This window comes from Halictus rubicundus, unplaced genomic scaffold (assembly GCF_050948215.1).
Source record: "Halictus rubicundus isolate RS-2024b unplaced genomic scaffold, iyHalRubi1_principal scaffold0186, whole genome shotgun sequence".
Taxonomy (NCBI): Eukaryota; Metazoa; Arthropoda; class Insecta; order Hymenoptera; family Halictidae; genus Halictus; species Halictus rubicundus.
In genome coordinates, this window is record NW_027488727.1 from 469,020 (window position 1) to 486,085 (window position 17,066).

General features: G+C 38.6%; 1 pseudogene; it reads left to right on the forward strand.

Moving 5' to 3' along the window:
- Window positions 1-1,070: 1,070 nt before the first annotated feature.
- On the forward strand, window positions 1,071-1,847 carry LOC143363960 (uncharacterized; annotated as a pseudogene).
- Window positions 1,848-17,066: the final 15,219 nt, after the last annotated feature.

Here is a 17,066-nt window from a genome sequence, read left to right on the forward strand (position 1 = left end):
TTCCAGATATGAAATCCAAAATCGAGAAACACATTCGCGGCTGTTTGAAATGTATCGCATACACGCCGAACTGCGGAAAGTTAGAGGGAACCTTGCACTGTATACCGAAGGGTGATAAACCTTTCGATACCCTACACATCGACCATTTAGCTCCCGTTTCAAGAGCGCATAAATCGGGTTACAAATATATATTTGTTGTAATCGACGCGTTCACCAAATATATAAAAATGTACGCCACTAAGACCACGAACACCGCTGAAGTCATAAAGTGTCTAAAATCGTATTTCGAGCATTATAGTCGACCGCTGCGCATAGTTTCGGACCGAGGAAGTAGTTTTATGTCTCACGAATTCAATGAGTTCACACAAGAACATAATATACAGCATGTTAAGATAGCGACCGCTTCTCCTCAGGCGAACGGGCAGGTCGAGAGATATAACCGCACAATTTTACCGATGATCGCCAAATTGATGAGTGAGCGTGGTGTGGTATGGTATAATGTATTGCGAGAGGTTGAATTTGCGTGTAATAATACTGTTTGTAAGTCTACCGACAAAAGTCCAAGCATGTTACTGTTTGGTATGCGACAACGTGGTGAGGTCATAGATGGGTTGCGTGATATGTTGGAGATTTGTGGAAAAATAAGTATTTCCCGTGATTTGAATAGCGTCCGAAAAGAAGCTAGTAACCGAATTCGAAAAAATCAGGAGTCGCAAAAACGCATTTTCGATAAAAGACATAAGGCTCCGAATAAATATAGGGTTAAAGATAAGGTGCTTATCAGAAATTACGATTGCACCCCAGGAGTGTCAACAAAAATAATTCCGCGGTTCAAATGACCGTACGAGATCGATCGTGTATTGCGAAACGATCGATACGTAATCAAGGACGTAGAGGGGTTCCAATTATCGCAAACGCCTTACCGTGGGACATGGGAAGCCGCTAATATGCGACCATGGCGACCATGAGTGTAGATTTAGATGTATAACGTTTCATTGTTACTTTTTTGCGCGTTATGTTTATGTTCAAATTTGTTCTACTTTGCGCCGTGATTAGCGATTGATTTGAAGATGATAAATCGGGACGATTTGTCGTCAGGACGGCCGAGTTGTAAGCTAAGATTTCGGTAAATCGGGACGATTTGTCGTCAGGGCGGCCGAGTTGTAAGCTAAGATTTAATCCGTCACTGTATATATTGTTCATGCAAATACTCATATGTTCAAATTATTGATAAAACGAACGTCGAAAAACGAAAAACGAACGAGACGATAAAAGGACGAGCAGTCTCGTCAGGTCGGACACCGGAGAAAGACGTGTTGTTAATAAATGATTTAATGTTTTACGTCTGTTTAAATTCCTTACAAATCTGAGTGGTCCCGGCATCAGGCTGCTCCGACCGTCGGTCGACGCCGAAACAGTATCTAACTACGAAAACACGACCAGACATTGCATTCGCGGTCAATTACGTCAGTAGATTTATAGAAAAACCTTCAAATCAGAACATATGTAATATAAAACGCATTCCTAGATATTTACAGGGTACCAAGAATGTTGGCATAGAATACTCCAAAAACAACCCAAACCAGGTAGACGAGCCGGTTGGCTACAGCGATTCGGATTTTGCAGGAGACACAGCAACTAGAAAAAGCACAACGGGCTATGTCATACTATATGGAAATGGTCCAATTAGTTGGTGTTCACGCAAGCAATCTATCGTAGCTCTGTCTACAACAGAATCTGAATATATAGCAGCAGCTGAATGCTGTAGAGAACTAATATACCTGAAGGGTGTATTAGAAACGTTAATTAATAAAAAGGTAAAAGCCAAATTACTCATTGACAATTAGAGCGCGTCAAGTTTAATTAAAAACGGTATAATACATAAAAGAAGTAAACACATAGACGTCCGATTTCATTTTATTAATGAAAAGTATAATGATGGTACGATAAACCTAGAATATTGTCCTACTAACAAGCAACTTGCAGACTTACTAACAAAACAGCTAAGTAATGTAAAATTCGAACCATGTAAAAATAATCTAGTATGTACGATATAACTGTTGTTTATATAAGTATAGTTTAGGATAAGTATTGTTGTTAAAAGAAGAAAAAAGGAAACAAGTCTTTCCTCTGCAATAATCACAGGAACTTACAGTTAAGAGGAAGTGTTATATATACACATATATACTTGTAACTGTAAGCTATCGATAAGGTAGAAATCAATGTAATACCTGTCTAACGACATCTGTACAATTATAAACATAATACTGACACGCGTCCGAACAGCGCACACGCGTTGACCTCGTCAGTCGCTCTAGGACCTTCCTACTATAAACATACTTAAAAGTAAAACTACGTTGTTGTACATTCACATCCACTGCCATATCCTTATACCTAATTATAATAGAGACACGATATAACTGTTTAATACGAGTTTGCATAAAATTGCCCTAAATTGCTTGTTCGAATTTTTTGAAACTGGAACACTATCGATATTGAAAATGAATCGAATTGTTAAAGTTTCTTTGATTTCAAGAAATATACCTATTTCAGTTTGTTACAAGTTTAATAGATGCTCATTTACAGCGGACACAATATTTGATGATCGTTTAGTTTTCAACCGAGTGCGGGAATCGCACGGAATTTTGTATTCTGGAAAAATATCCTTCGAACCCTTTAATAAATTACTTGGTTGAGAATGATTGATGTTATTGTTGAGGTTGAGATGTTCCGGGGTATTCGGGGAGACACTTGGTACGCGTAGTGTAAACTACATTTATTCATAACGATATGTACTCCATAGCATAACACGAAAGGTAAACGATCGATAGCAAACACAAGACAAACATCTTGACGAGATGCGAACTTGTTCTTCCCGCCGCGCCAGCTCGTGCACGTTCGGCCGCGCTCGGCTGGGCATGCGCGTGACCCCAACAGTTATTTCCCAGAAGTCATGTTTTTAAAAAAGTAATTGTGACGTCACGCGACGTGTGCGTAGTTTTAAGTCATCATATTGTTTTGTATTATATTATTCTATACTCATAGCCGCTAAGTACACAACCATTGTAACACAAACACGATAGAACATAAGAACAATCCGATAGTTAAGTTACCAATCCACCTTACCATCACACGCACCTTCCCCCGCTAAACACCTCACACTAAACCGCGCGACGACGCTCGGTAGTACGTCATCGCGTCCAGCGATCCCCACTCCGAGCGTTAATGCCTCTTACTCCACCATTCATTCATGCCCAGACTCACCCCCGCTCCACTGACCCACTCCGAACCGAAGGAGCCGAGTGTGGCCCATAATTAATTGATTAGTTCGTTCTGTCCTGAACTCCACCGCAAGACGACGTCTCTTGAAGCTCTTCCGCCTTCCCATTCCACGTCTTATTTCAAGCTTTGCAATTTCTTTCGCGTACTATAATTAGACCATAATTAGAACCACGACTCATACGTCGTATGTGATTTCATTAATTGCCGTTTACGATATTCGTATTAAATCTGTGTTCTTTTCCGTACGTCTGCAGCCCACCAGTGGCTCGGTACACCCTCCGAGAAAACAGATTGTTTATTGAACTGAATCTGACTTCTTATTCGTACGCCCGTAGCCCACCAGTGGCTCGGTACACCTCCGAGAAGAACCAGATTCTTCCGTTGTTTCCGTAGTTGTTTTAGTTCGCGTACATTGTTCTATCGAGAAATCACATGCCTCGTCGCGCCGGCCGAAAATATCAACTGCGGAAGCTCGCCCGCGAGTAAGGCCTAGCTGCGGCAGATCAGGGTCAGTTCGTGAGGTTACTGGGCTCGGAAGCGGTCTCGACTATCGCACGCGTAACTAATTTCTCCGGGGAAATGCGCGTCGTAAACGATCAACGAGAGCAGATCCCCTGGAAGACGGCCGCCCGGATCACGCTGGCTCCTGTCATGCTCTGGCTCTCACGCCGAGCACCCAGAGGAGCCTCTTCCACGGGACGAGCAGCGTCCGTAACACCGAGCTTCAGCAACACGACCAGCGAGCATCGTCCGAAGGAGACTAGCCCGGTAGGAATCAGCCGGAAGGGTCTAGTCCGGTGAGAGTCTGCCGAAGGGGTTTGGTCCGGTGAGTGTCGGCCAAATAATTACGCGCGTCCGAAAGTCTCGTGTCCCGAGTCAGACACGGTTATACTCGCCGTGTAGACTCAAAAGCTGAACTATTATTATCGACGTCTTGTCCGCGACCTCGTGATTCTCGCTATCGCCCGAAGTGAACCGCGGGACATAACAGAATTAATTTCAAATTTCTAATAGCTTCGCATTTATCATCTGTACTGTAATTTCTGTCATTCCTGTTACTTGTCATTTGAAGATCGAATTGCTGATTCGATTGCGAATTGTTTGTGAGTTAGTTGGCATGATTCTACTTGATTCTTCATCTACTGTGTCGAAATCCTAATTCTGATTGAAAGCTATCTGTTCTTTTATAAATCTGTAGTTTTTGTAACGTTTTTCGGCAATTGTGAAATTTGTTTAACTGCAATCTAAATGATGTATGAAAAACTGTCCTTGAAAAGCTTCAGAAAATGAAATGTATACACCCCTCCCCCAATTTTCGCGGAGTATCCGTTCAACGTTGATACGTTTTAAGCGAATAAAAATCGTATAAATAACATCTGTCGGTACAAAAGTAAAAATACTGGAAATAAAAGCTAATACAAATATATACATATTTGTAGGGGACGAAGCCGTTAGGAGGAATCGACGGTTAGGTCGTCGAGAACGCAAAAACGACCAGCGTTTTTGTCGAATAGGTCATCAGCGGATTGCCGAAAAATAAAAAATATGGCAACGGGTGAATGTCCCACAGAGCGAGTGTGAGAGAAAGAGTGTGAGAGCGGGAGTGAAAGAAAGAAAGAGTCCTAGACAGATGGAACTCTTGATACTCTTTTTAGTATCATATGAATGTGTATACAATATTTTGTGCTACTAGGATAGAATGTAGTGGTCTTCCTTTACCACCTCTGAGGTTCCACTAATGGCGCGTTAGATTTTTTTAAGGTGGATCATCGCCTGGAGCCCTATTATACCACTTTTTATCATTATGTTTATCGTAATCGGAAAATCTCCCATTTTGGTGCAAAAAATTACACGGTTAGATGAAAAAAAAAAGATAAAAATTTATAAAAATAATTAATTAACAAACATCGACGACCGATACACGAAGGATTTTTAGTTGATCTACTTAAGAATATTGCCTTAATTTGTTAGTGCAAGTTTATTACTCTAAGGAAGAAATTAACCCTTTATTCAAGTCGACCCATATATGTATATGAATGGTTGAAATAAGTTATATCGTTTTTTGAAACCTACAAAGTGGACAGAATTTTTTTAAAAAAGGATTCCGGCAGATATAAGATGATTGACTTCTCCCACATTTTTAAGTAAGTCTACTAAACCCTTATGCAAATTTTCATAAAAATCGTTAATGTATCTAAGACGAGTTATCTCGCGACGCAATGTCGCTTACGCTGTTCCACAGACGAGTTATCTCGCGACCAATCTATAAACGAAACTTGTTCGCGAGATAACTCGTATGTGGCACAGCGCAAGCGACATTGCGTCGCGAGATAACTCGTCCGTGGTCGCGAAGTGGTAAACTCGTCTAGGATGTGGTTTGTTTCTATCGATAATTTGTTAATTAATTCAATATTGTTATTTAATTGATTTTCGTTCTGTTTTAAGGAGACCACCGAGTTATTGAAATTTCTTAACGTACCAGAAATCATCTGTATTTGGGATTTTAGAAGAGTCCGTGTCTGTCTATTGCCATTTAGCAGAGTATTGGTATTATCGGTGTAATATTGCGCGTCGTTAGCATCTGAAGTGCCGAACAACCAATTAAGAGCGTATGATACGCCATTAATAAGTCCGCGACGTTTACGAAATTGTGATTTTTGGCCCACTATATGGTGCAGCATTTCGTCTTTGGCAGTGATATCAGATAATTGGTCTTCTATTATTTTTAATGTTTGTTCGCAGTGAAAGTTCGCGTAACTAGTTTTTCAGGATTCTTTTGATACCAACGTACAGAGATCTTGTGATTGAAGGAACTGATGCCTTGCCTTTTCAAATGCTTCGTTTAAATGTGTAAAAGTTACGTAACTAACAAGGGAACATATTCAGATGCGAAAATCCGATTTTGATGAAACTTATGGGAGCTTCTAGTTCTTTGAAAAATATTTGACACGTATTTTTTTTTATCGGCAGACATCCACTTTGAAGGGGTGAAAACAGCCCTCAAAGTTGGGGTTCAAAACCACATTTTTTGAGATATCTCGGAAACCAGAGATCGAAAAAATTTGAATTTTTTTTTAAATTGTGTGTTTTTCAATGGGAAATGTAGTCGCGCAAGAAAATTTTAACAAAAGTTTTTTGTTTAAACAATATATTAAAATTTTGATTTTTTTTTGCAGTTTCTTTTATTTATTGTTAGTTCATTTTAATGTAAACTTGGGTGTGTGATCTTTGATCCAAAATAGGGGATACCTGTTTCAGGATTTTCTTTTTTTTTGCCATTTAACAATAATTATGCATAATGGAAGATAGTCTTGCACCTGGCGTGCGTAGGAAGGAACTCTGGCTTGTTTCATCGAAATATAAGCATTTAGTATAAACATAGGTTATAAAAAATAGGTTATATATAGCATTTCAGAAGAACACGAATATTTTCAAACATTTCTATTGGTTGTTAGGGTGAGAGAGTGGGAAACGTAAGGTGTCTTAAGAATGTATAAATATGGGCACTTTGCTACGTGTGCTATTAGTCTTTCTGCATTACGGTTTGTAAAGCAACGTGGATATTAAGAAGTTAAGGCTACTTCTTTCGGATTTTTAAAACAGTGCCACATAAAACAAATAATTTCTGACGATAATTAAAAAAACATCCGATAATCATATTAATTTTACTTTTGCTGATTGTTTATTTTTCTTGTTAGATTCGTTTTTATAAACATGAAGGTCAATCCGACGAACGTTATAAACATTTTGATGGAAACATATAACAGTAATAATAACGAGGGAACACCCACGAATGGGAAGGAAATTGAACTGGCACACATTATTATAGATCTGATTGATAGGTACAGAGAAGCAGGGTACATGAATTTCGAAACGCAACAACAATTGATATTCGATGACCTAACAGACGAACCGACTTCATTTAATATTCCCGAAGACGAAGAAGATTTGGAATCAGCGTCAACATCGAAACCGTCGTCTTCAAGTTCTCCGCACGAGAGTCCAGAAGAAATGGAATATGTAGACATTGATTTAGAATATAATAAGAAAGCTGTAGATTATTGGAAGAGTGGAAGAAAAAGAACACTAAACTTCCAAACTGTAAAAAACCAATACAAGAAATTGAAGAGACAATCAGATTTATACAGATGGGAAGAAGAAATTAATAAAGGCTACACTTGAAAAATTTATTGTAGCAAGAAATAATAAAATTTTGGTACACCACATAAATTTGAGACGGTGGGCAATGATCGAAAATTCATCAATAAATTTAGCAGGATTTCAGGCATCGTCCTGTTGGTTGTGGAAGTTTAAAGAGAACTATAATATAGTATCAAGAAAAACGACGAAACTCGCTACCCGCCATCATAGTAACCATTTAACAGATTTGACCGCAGCAGCAGACGATTTTGTGTGTCATGTGAAAGGGTATTTTGAAAATTATGGCGCAAACAATATTTTCAATAGTGATCAAAGTGGGTTCCAGTTGGAATTGCACTTTGGTCGAACACTTTCACACAAAGGTGAAAAAGAAACGGGTGCTCTTGTCCAATCTATATCGTTAACAACTCACAGCTACACTATCCAGCCCACAATTTCAGCTGATGGACAGTTGCTATCGCCATTGTATATTGTTTCGAAAGGAGTCAAAGGGCAGTTAGGACCTCGTGTACGAAGAAGTGTGTTCACGGCACCTAATGTCCATATTGAAGCTTCCACATGGGGTAAACCAACGAAAGAATTATTTAGAACGTGGTTGACTGAAGTATATCACGCTGCTACCTGCGCCACCTTCTTTAGCTACTAATAAAACAATAAACGACACATAACCCAGTGGTATTGTTTAAAATACTATACACGTTTATACTAAATGCTTATATTTCGATGAAACAAGCCAGAGTTCCTTCCTACGCACGCCAGGTGCAAGACTATCTTCCATTATGCATAATTATTGTTAAATGGCAAAAAAAAAGAAAATCCTGAAACATGTATCCCCTATTTTGGATCAAAGATCACACACCCAAGTTTACATTAAAATGAACTAACAATAAATAAAAGAAACTGCAAAAAAAAATCAAAATTTTAATATATTGTTTAAACAAAAAACTTTTGTTAAAATTTTCTTGCGCGACTACATTTCCCATTGAAAAACACACAATTTAAGAAAAAATTCAAATTTTTTCGATCTCTGGTTTCCGAGATATCTCAAAAAATGTGGTTTTGAACCCCAACTTTGAGGGCTGTTTTCACCCCTTCAAAGTGGATGTCTGCCGATAAAAAAAAATACGTGTCAAATATTTTTCAAAGAACTAGAAGCTCCCATAAGTTTCATCAAAATCGGATTTTCGCATCTGAATATGTTCCCTTGTAAGTAGCGTTAATGTAGCTTTGTCGATCTTTGCTTCGCCTAAATTGTTGTAAAATATTCCACTCGATGGGTTATGAAGAGTATTGTTGTAAATATGGCATATTACGTAGGGAAAAAGGAGGAAGAGGATGATTAGGTTGTTTGTTTGGAACTATAGCGAGAGGAATGAGGTATAGAGGTTGTGAGAGAGGAAGGTAGAGAGTAATAGTGGACTGTATGATATAATAAAATAGTATATTAAACTAAAGCGGAAAGTGTACAAGAAAGCGGTGAATACAGAAAGGTACAAGACAGCGACGAGTATATGGAAGTGATGATGTGACGCGCAAATCGTGAAGCGCACGATTTGGGAGAGAAAAGAGTCGTGAAGCGCACGAATAAACGAAAGTATAAAGCACCGTGATCGAGAGCGATCTAGCGTGTCAAAGGACCCCGTGCAGCGGTTATCGCACCGGCCACCGGCAGCGGAAGGAATAAGGAGTAGGGTTTTTGAAAATGACAAAGGATTTGGCAGTGCCGAACGTTAGTTAGCGCAAGTGGGCACTGCCCTAACGGCCGCTGCTGCACAGGAGACAAGGACGGTGGGTAACGGGTTTGATATTTTGGAATATGCGAAACGGTGGCTCACGCGACGAGTAAGGTCGGCCCAAACAAGACCGGGAAGAGACCGTGCACGTTTGGCCGCTGGATTCGAAACCAGGGTGTAGGGTTTGAGTCGACGGAGCATCAGTGTTCTCGACTATATTTCGGCTCGCCCCGGTTGGGTCATTATCTCGAGCGTTTGACCATTTCCAGATGGCCTTTCGGGAGCGCGTTGACAGTTCCCTGCTGTGCAAGGCACAAAAAAAATGTTTTTGGGGCCTTCACGGTTCCTTAGGTAAACTATCGGTATCTCCCCTTTACAATACCATGGAAATAGGAAAGCCTCCTGCCTCTTGGTGAAACAGCATCATACATCCTTGTATTATATGTAAATTATACATACATATATTGCAAAAACAAGAATAGTTGTTATTTTTTTTTAAGGAAATATCCACATTAGGAAGAGGATCATTCCATGTGAATTCGATCATTTTTTGGGGACTATGTCTCGAATTTTGATGACATTGAAATATGTTGTGGTCCAAGAGAAAATGGGAGGCGGAGGTTGAGCCGGGTTATCACAAAAGACTGCTGTTCTCAAATAATTTATTTTTTCCTTGGTGAATGTCATTTCTTAATTAAAAAATATTAGAAATATCTTAGTTTTGCAAATTTTACCACTGGTTCAAGTGTGAAAAATTTGAATAAATATGGCTGTATTTTACGTTTCTTCATCTTTCTCTTTGAAATTTCGTTTTGTAATTCGCGGAGCAGCAAAACTATTTATTGTACTATTCATTATTTTAGGTTCATAAAATTGCTGGATATTCTTTAGACATTCTGAAGTAAGGTTCGCCAGCGAAAAAATGTATGTATATGGAAAACTTCTGAATTCTTGTCCATAATGATCTAAGAATGGTTAGATGGGAGGTTCCCTGGCAGGAATGAGGTGACGTATCTATATCTTGTCCAATGAGACGAGGCAGTAGACGTAAACATAGCCAGTCGAGTGGGACAGAGTTGAAGTTATTATCCTCCCAAGATAATTAGCAAAGAACGCACGCTGATACTTCACCCTTTCGTCTCGTTGGACAGAGTAGAGGTACCAATGCGCGGCTGATTGGTTCAGACTGGAAGGGGCAGGCCTCGTTTCACACGCATTTGCGGCTGCAGTCCAAATATTGATTACTATGTAGCGGGTGACGTCGAAGCCAAAACAATGGGACTACTCGATATAACAGTTTGAAGTTTCGAGTTGTGGGTACTTGAAGCGCTCGGGAATAGCGTCATGGAATTATACGCGCTTGAGTCCTTTGCTTATTCATGAAGAAACACAAACAATAATATTTACAATTCTTGAGTTTGACTCACTTATCTATGAAAACGTTTTCAGTTTAGAGCTGTTATTCAAGCAGTAACATTGTGATTATGGCTACTTTTGACACAGAAGTGAATATGTTATTAACGTTAGATGAATGCCAAAAAAATTATCGGCGTGCAGCAGTGATGTTTTTTGAACGTTATGGGATCAAAAAATGTCATGCAACATTTCATAATTTAGAAAAGCGGCTTTGCGAGCACGGTGAATTGTGTAAAAAAACTCGCAATAAACTTAAAGCTGTCACTAATGAAAATAATAGTGCCAGTATTCTTGTTGCAATTACATTAAATCCTCATATTAGTCAACGTACACTTGCACAAACATCACATATTAGTCGTTCATCAATTCAACGAATTTTAAAACGGCAAAAGTATCATCCATATCACATGGTTTTATCACAAGAGCTTTCGATAGCAGATTACGATCACCGCGTAAGATTTTGTGAGTGGCTGCAGGGTGTTGTGAAAAATGACTTTTTGTGCAAAATACTTTTTTCCGATGAGGCCACTTTTATGAATTCAGGGCATGTAAATAGACATAATCTGCATTATTGGGCCGTGGAAAACCCAAATTGGATGCGATGTGTTCCCTTTCAACATCGATGGTCTTTAAATGTTTGGTATGGCCTAATAGGAGATTTTGTGATTGGACCTTATTTTTTTCAAGAAACTGTAACATCTGCAAGTTATTGTGATTTCTTAAAAAATCATTTGCCTGCGCTTTTGGTAGATGTGCCACCGCACGTTAGAAGAGAAATGTGGTTCCAACAAGACGGCGCTCCTCCACATTTTGCAATCATCACCAGGCAATTTTTGAACGAAAAATTTGGGAACAAATGGATAGGTCGTGGGGGACCTCGTCAATGGCCTCCTCGACCCCCGATCTAATACCATTACATTTTTTCTTATGGGGATATGTAAAGGACAAAGTTATGTATGAACCACTGACGACAAAAGAGGATATGAAACAAAGAATACGTGACGCTTGCGCTTCAGTGACTCCCGAAATGTTAAAAAATGTTAGAACAACTTTGATGTTTCGAGTAAATAAATGTTTACAAGCCCGTGGTGGACATTTTGAACATTTAATTTAAAGTACATTTGATTTCTTCACGAATAAGCAAAGGACTCAAGCGCGTATAATTCCATAACGCTATTTCCGAGCGCTTCAAGTACCTACAACTCGAAACTTCAAACTGTTATATCTCATCATGGAAGTATCTGACAAAAAAATGTTTCAGACAAAATTGACTTGTGTTTTCCTGTAAAATCTAAATATGTAACATTTTATAGGGGGTTCCATTTAAAATTATAAAGGTACCTCCCCTCCCCCGTTAAAAGGGAAGGGAGGCCACTTCACGTTTATGTAGTCAGAAAGGCCCTTCAGTTCCATGCAATTTAAGACTAAGAACTTTAAAATCGATGGCATAGTTTTCGAGATATTGAGCTGTTCAGAGTTATGTGGGCCACCGTGTATATAAAACATTCATTCAAACCTGTTATATCATGTTCTATAATGAGTTCTTAGAATAATTAGTTTCACTTTGAATTTCAGAATTTTGTATTCAAAACGTTACCCTCGATTCCACAATTATCTGAAATGAATAATATTTTGGATTTTTAAGGTTTGAAGTGTTTTGTTACTGTAGAGCAAAAAAGTTTTTCAAAATCTTGAACTTCGAAAATTGATTTTTGGCCAGTAAAATCGCGTTCTCAGACCACTGTGCGTCGGAAGAACGGTTGATCTTATTATTCTAATAGGTGAATTCGGTTCACCTTTGCTCGTGATGTGAGATTCAAACGGAGGTGTTTGTCGCCGATGACACGGCTGTTTACGCGAGCGAGACAACAGCCGCTCAATCGCCCGTTCGTAACGTGAAAACAATTTTGAAACGATCACCAACGGTCGGAACACCTTCGTTTGAATGCTCCCTTTTTATGCCAATACTGAACAAAACATATTAAAAAAGAAAATAATTTTCTACTTCGTTCCAGTTTGTTGCAATTCAGGTAGAAAAATTTTAGTTTTGCATAAAGATCCGCAGTCTAATAATAATAATCGTCTTCGACTAGAAAAGTTGCGTACAGTTAGCAAAATTGATGATGAAGTCGAGTTGAACTATAAACGAAACTCACCTGTCCTGAAGTTGACGAGAATGTCTATGAGGAATATCGTGTCAGAAACGCAGTCGAAGGCTATCCACCTAGTGCTTAGGTCGTCATTGAAAAAACTAATGGCGACTGGCAGAATTATCAGATTCGCTACCAGCAGGAGGAGTATGCAGAGGTCCGAGTAGAATCTGAAATAAAAAATAAACGAACGTCAATGCAACCATGTCAATTTACAAAACATTTTTATTTTGCATAGAGGGATGATAGGTCTATCCTATATCTCGTTTGTGGTATTTCGAATAGATGAAAATCACATGTATCTTTATTCGTGTTTTTATTCAATTTCAAATAAGATATCTAAGGTGGGTCCTGGGAGTGGAAAGCACAACACCGGGATACATGGTGAGGGAGGAAATGCAGAGCGAGTTATTGAGGGGAAAGGCAGGATTGAGGGCGTGGGGATACGAGAATAAATTAGCGGAAGGGAAAAGGGGGAAGCTGGCGTGGCTATGTCGGGAAGAAATAAGAAGAAGGGACAGGGTGGGAGGGGTAAGAGACGGGTGGGAGAAGGAGAGGTGGGAGTTCTTTAAGGAGAGGGGATGGTCGGGCGAGGGAATAAATGAAATGATTGAGGAAAAAAGGGAGAGAATGAGTGAGGAAATAATTAAAAAGGAAAAGGAAAGACAAACAAAGGAAAGAAGGAGTAAGATAGAGGAGTCAAGGTCAAACAAGTGGTATGGGATGGTGACAGGAGAGGGACTGCCGGGGTATCTTAAGAAAGGATGGGGAGAAAGTAGGTGGAAGAGAGTGGCGAGATTTAGATTAGGATGCGAGATGAGGGGAGAGTGGTATTGGATGACTGAGGAGCAGAAAGCATGTAGAGTGTGCGGATGGGAGAATGAGACGTGGGAGCATGTGTGGGAAGTGTACATGAGAATCGATGAGGAAAATGGTGGCAGGAGAGAATGTGGGAGGTGTTGGAAGATGAAGGAAGAGGTGAGCAATGGATGAGAAGGGTGGAAGAGTGGAGAGAGGGGAGAAAGGAAAAGAGAGGAGTGGATCATGAGCGATCGGAAGGGGAGGTCCAAATGGGTAGGGGGGTAAATGTAAGGATATTAATATAAGGTCTTTTGTATATAGAAATATCTCTCTCTCTCTCTCTCTCTCTCTCTCTCGCTATATAGCTCATAAGCATAGTTAAGTTTTGTATAAGCTATGCTAAGTCATAAATATAAGGTCTATTGTATATATACTCTCTCTTTCTCGCTATATAGTATATAAGTCTAGTATAAGCTGACAAGGGAACATATTCAGATGCGAAAATCCGATTTTGATGAAACTTATGGGAGCTTCTAGTTCTTTGAAAAATATTTGACACGTATTTTTTTTTATCGGCAGACATCCACTTTGAAGGGGTGAAAACAGCCCTCAAAGTTGGGGTTCAAAACCACATTTTTTGAGATATCTCGGAAACCAGAGATCGAAAAAATTTGAATTTTTTCTTAAATTGTGTGTTTTTCAATGGGAAATGTAGTCGCGCAAGAAAATTTTAACAAAAGTTTTTTGTTTAAACAATATATTAAAATTTTGATTTTTTTGCAGTTTCTTTTATTTATTGTTAGTTCATTTTAATGTAAATTTGGGTGTGTGATCTTTGATCCAAAATAGGGGATACATGTTTCAGGATTTTCTTTTTTTTTTGCCATTTAACAATAATTATGCATAATTGAAGATAGTCTTGCACCTGGCGTGCGTAGGAAGGAATTCTGGCTTGTTTCATCGAAATATAAGCATTTAGTATAAACGTGTATAGTATTTTAAACAATACCATTGGGTTATGTGTCGTTTATTGTTTTATTAGTAGCTAAAGAAGGTGGCGCAGGTAGCAGCGTGAAATACTTCAGTCAACCACGTTCTAAATAATTCTTTCGTTGGTTTACCCCATGTGGAAGCTTCAATATGGACATTAGGTGCCGTGAACACACTTCTTCGTACACGAGGTCCTAACTGCCCTTTGACTCCTTTCGAAACAATATACAATGGCGATAGCAACTGTCCATCAGCTGAAATTGTGGGCTGGATAGTGTAGCTGTGAGTTGTTAACGATATAGATTGGACAAGAGCACCCGTTTCTTTTTCACCTTTGTGTGAAAGTGTTCGACCAGAGTGCAATTCCAACTGGAACCCACTTTGATCACTATTGAAAATATTGTTTGCGCCATAATTTTCAAAATACCCTTTCACATGACACACAAAATCGTCTGCTGCTGCGGTCAAATCTGTTAAATGGTTACTATGATGGCGGGTAGCGAGTTTCGTCGTTTTTCTTGATACTATATTATAGTTCTCTTTAAACTTCCACAACCAACAGGACGATGCCTGAAATCCTGCTAAATTTATTGATGAATTTTCGATCATTGCCCACCGTCTCAAATTTATGTGGTGTACCAAAATTTTATTATTTCTTGCTACAATAAATTTTTCAAGTGTAGCCTTTATTAATTTCTTCTTCCCATCTGTATAAATCTGATTGTCTCTTCAATTTCTTGTATTGGTTTTTTACAGTTTGGAAGTTTAGTGTTCTTTTTCTTCCACTCTTCCAATAATCTACAGCTTTCTTCTTATATTCTAAATCAATGTCTACATATTCCATTTCTTCTGGACTCTCGTGCGGAGAACTTGAAGACGACGGTTTCGATGTTGACGCTGATTCCAAATCTTCTTCATCTTCGGGAATATTAAATGAAGTCGGTTCGTCTGTTAGGTCATCGAATATCAATTGTTGTTGCGTTTCGAAATTCATGTACCCTGCTTCTCTGTACCTATCAATCAGATCTATAATAATGTGGGCCAGTTCAATTTCCTTCCCATTCGTGGGTGTTCCCTCGTTATTATTACTGTTATATGTTTCCATCAAAATGTTTATAACGTTCGTCGGATTGACCTTCATGTTTATAATAACGAATCCAACAAGAAAAATAAACAATCAGCAAAAGTAAAATTAATATAATTATCGGATGTTTTTTTGATTATCGTCAGAAATTATTTGTTTTATGTGGCACTGTTTTAAAAATCCGAAAGAAGTAGCCTTAACTTCTTAATATCCACGTTGCTTTACAAACCGTAATGCAGAAAGACTAATACCACACGTAGCAAAGTGCCCATATTTATACATTCTTAAGACACCTTACGTTTCCCACTCTCTCACCCTAACAACCAATAGAAATGTTTGAAAATATTCGTGTTCTTCTGAAATGCTATATATAACCGAGGTAAAACTGATGTGAGGCATTTGCCACCAGCTCGTTTCAGAGCTACCATAAACGACGAGGGAAACTCCAACTTCGAGGATTCACAGTTTAAAAAGGCTGCAGGTATATTTTGACCGAAGGCCCAACGACTGCAGAAATTCACAGGCGAATTGGCTATAAAAGTCGGTACCCTTACTCCGCCGCGGTAATTAGCACCGCGTCACGCTGCTACCTGCGCCACCTTCTTTAGCTACTAATAAAACAATAAACGACACATAACCCAGTGGTATTGTTTAAAATACTATACACGTTTATACTAAATGCTTATATTTCGATGAAACAAGCCAGAATTCCTTCCTACGCACGCCAGGTGCAAGACTATCTTCCATTATGCATAATTATTGTTAAATGGCAAAAAAAAAGAAAATCCTGAAACATGTATCCCCTATTTTGGATCAAAGATCACACACCAAAGTTTACATTAAAATGAACTAACAATAAATAAAAGAAACTGCAAAAAAAATCAAAATTTTAATATATTGTTTAAACAAAAAACTTTTGTTAAAATTTTCTTGCGCGACTACATTTCCCATTGAAAAACACACAATTTAAGAAAAAATTCAAATTTTTTCGATCTCTGGTTTCCGAGATATCTCAAAAAATGTGGTTTTGAACCCCAACTTTGAGGGCTGTTTTCACCCCTTCAAAGTGGATGTCTGCCGATAAAAAAAAATACGTGTCAAATATTTTTCAAAGAACTAGAAGCTCCCATAAGTTTCATCAAAATCGGATTTTCGCATCTGAATATGTTCCCTTGTAAGTTTAAGTTAGGTTAAGTTAGGTTAAGATAGGTAAGGATTAAGTTAGGTTAAGTGAAGATGGAATGACGGAGATAGGAGGAGAAGGGTGGTGTAAGGAAAAAGAATTTGTAACCCTTAGGGGAGGCAAAAAATAAAAGTATATATTCAATTTCAAATAATCGACCTGTTGATCCGACGTTGCCAAGTCTTAATACTTATGTCGTAATATGTAAATACGTACCACGGTATGGTGACTCCCATTAATATTCGAACACTTCTTATTAATTAAAC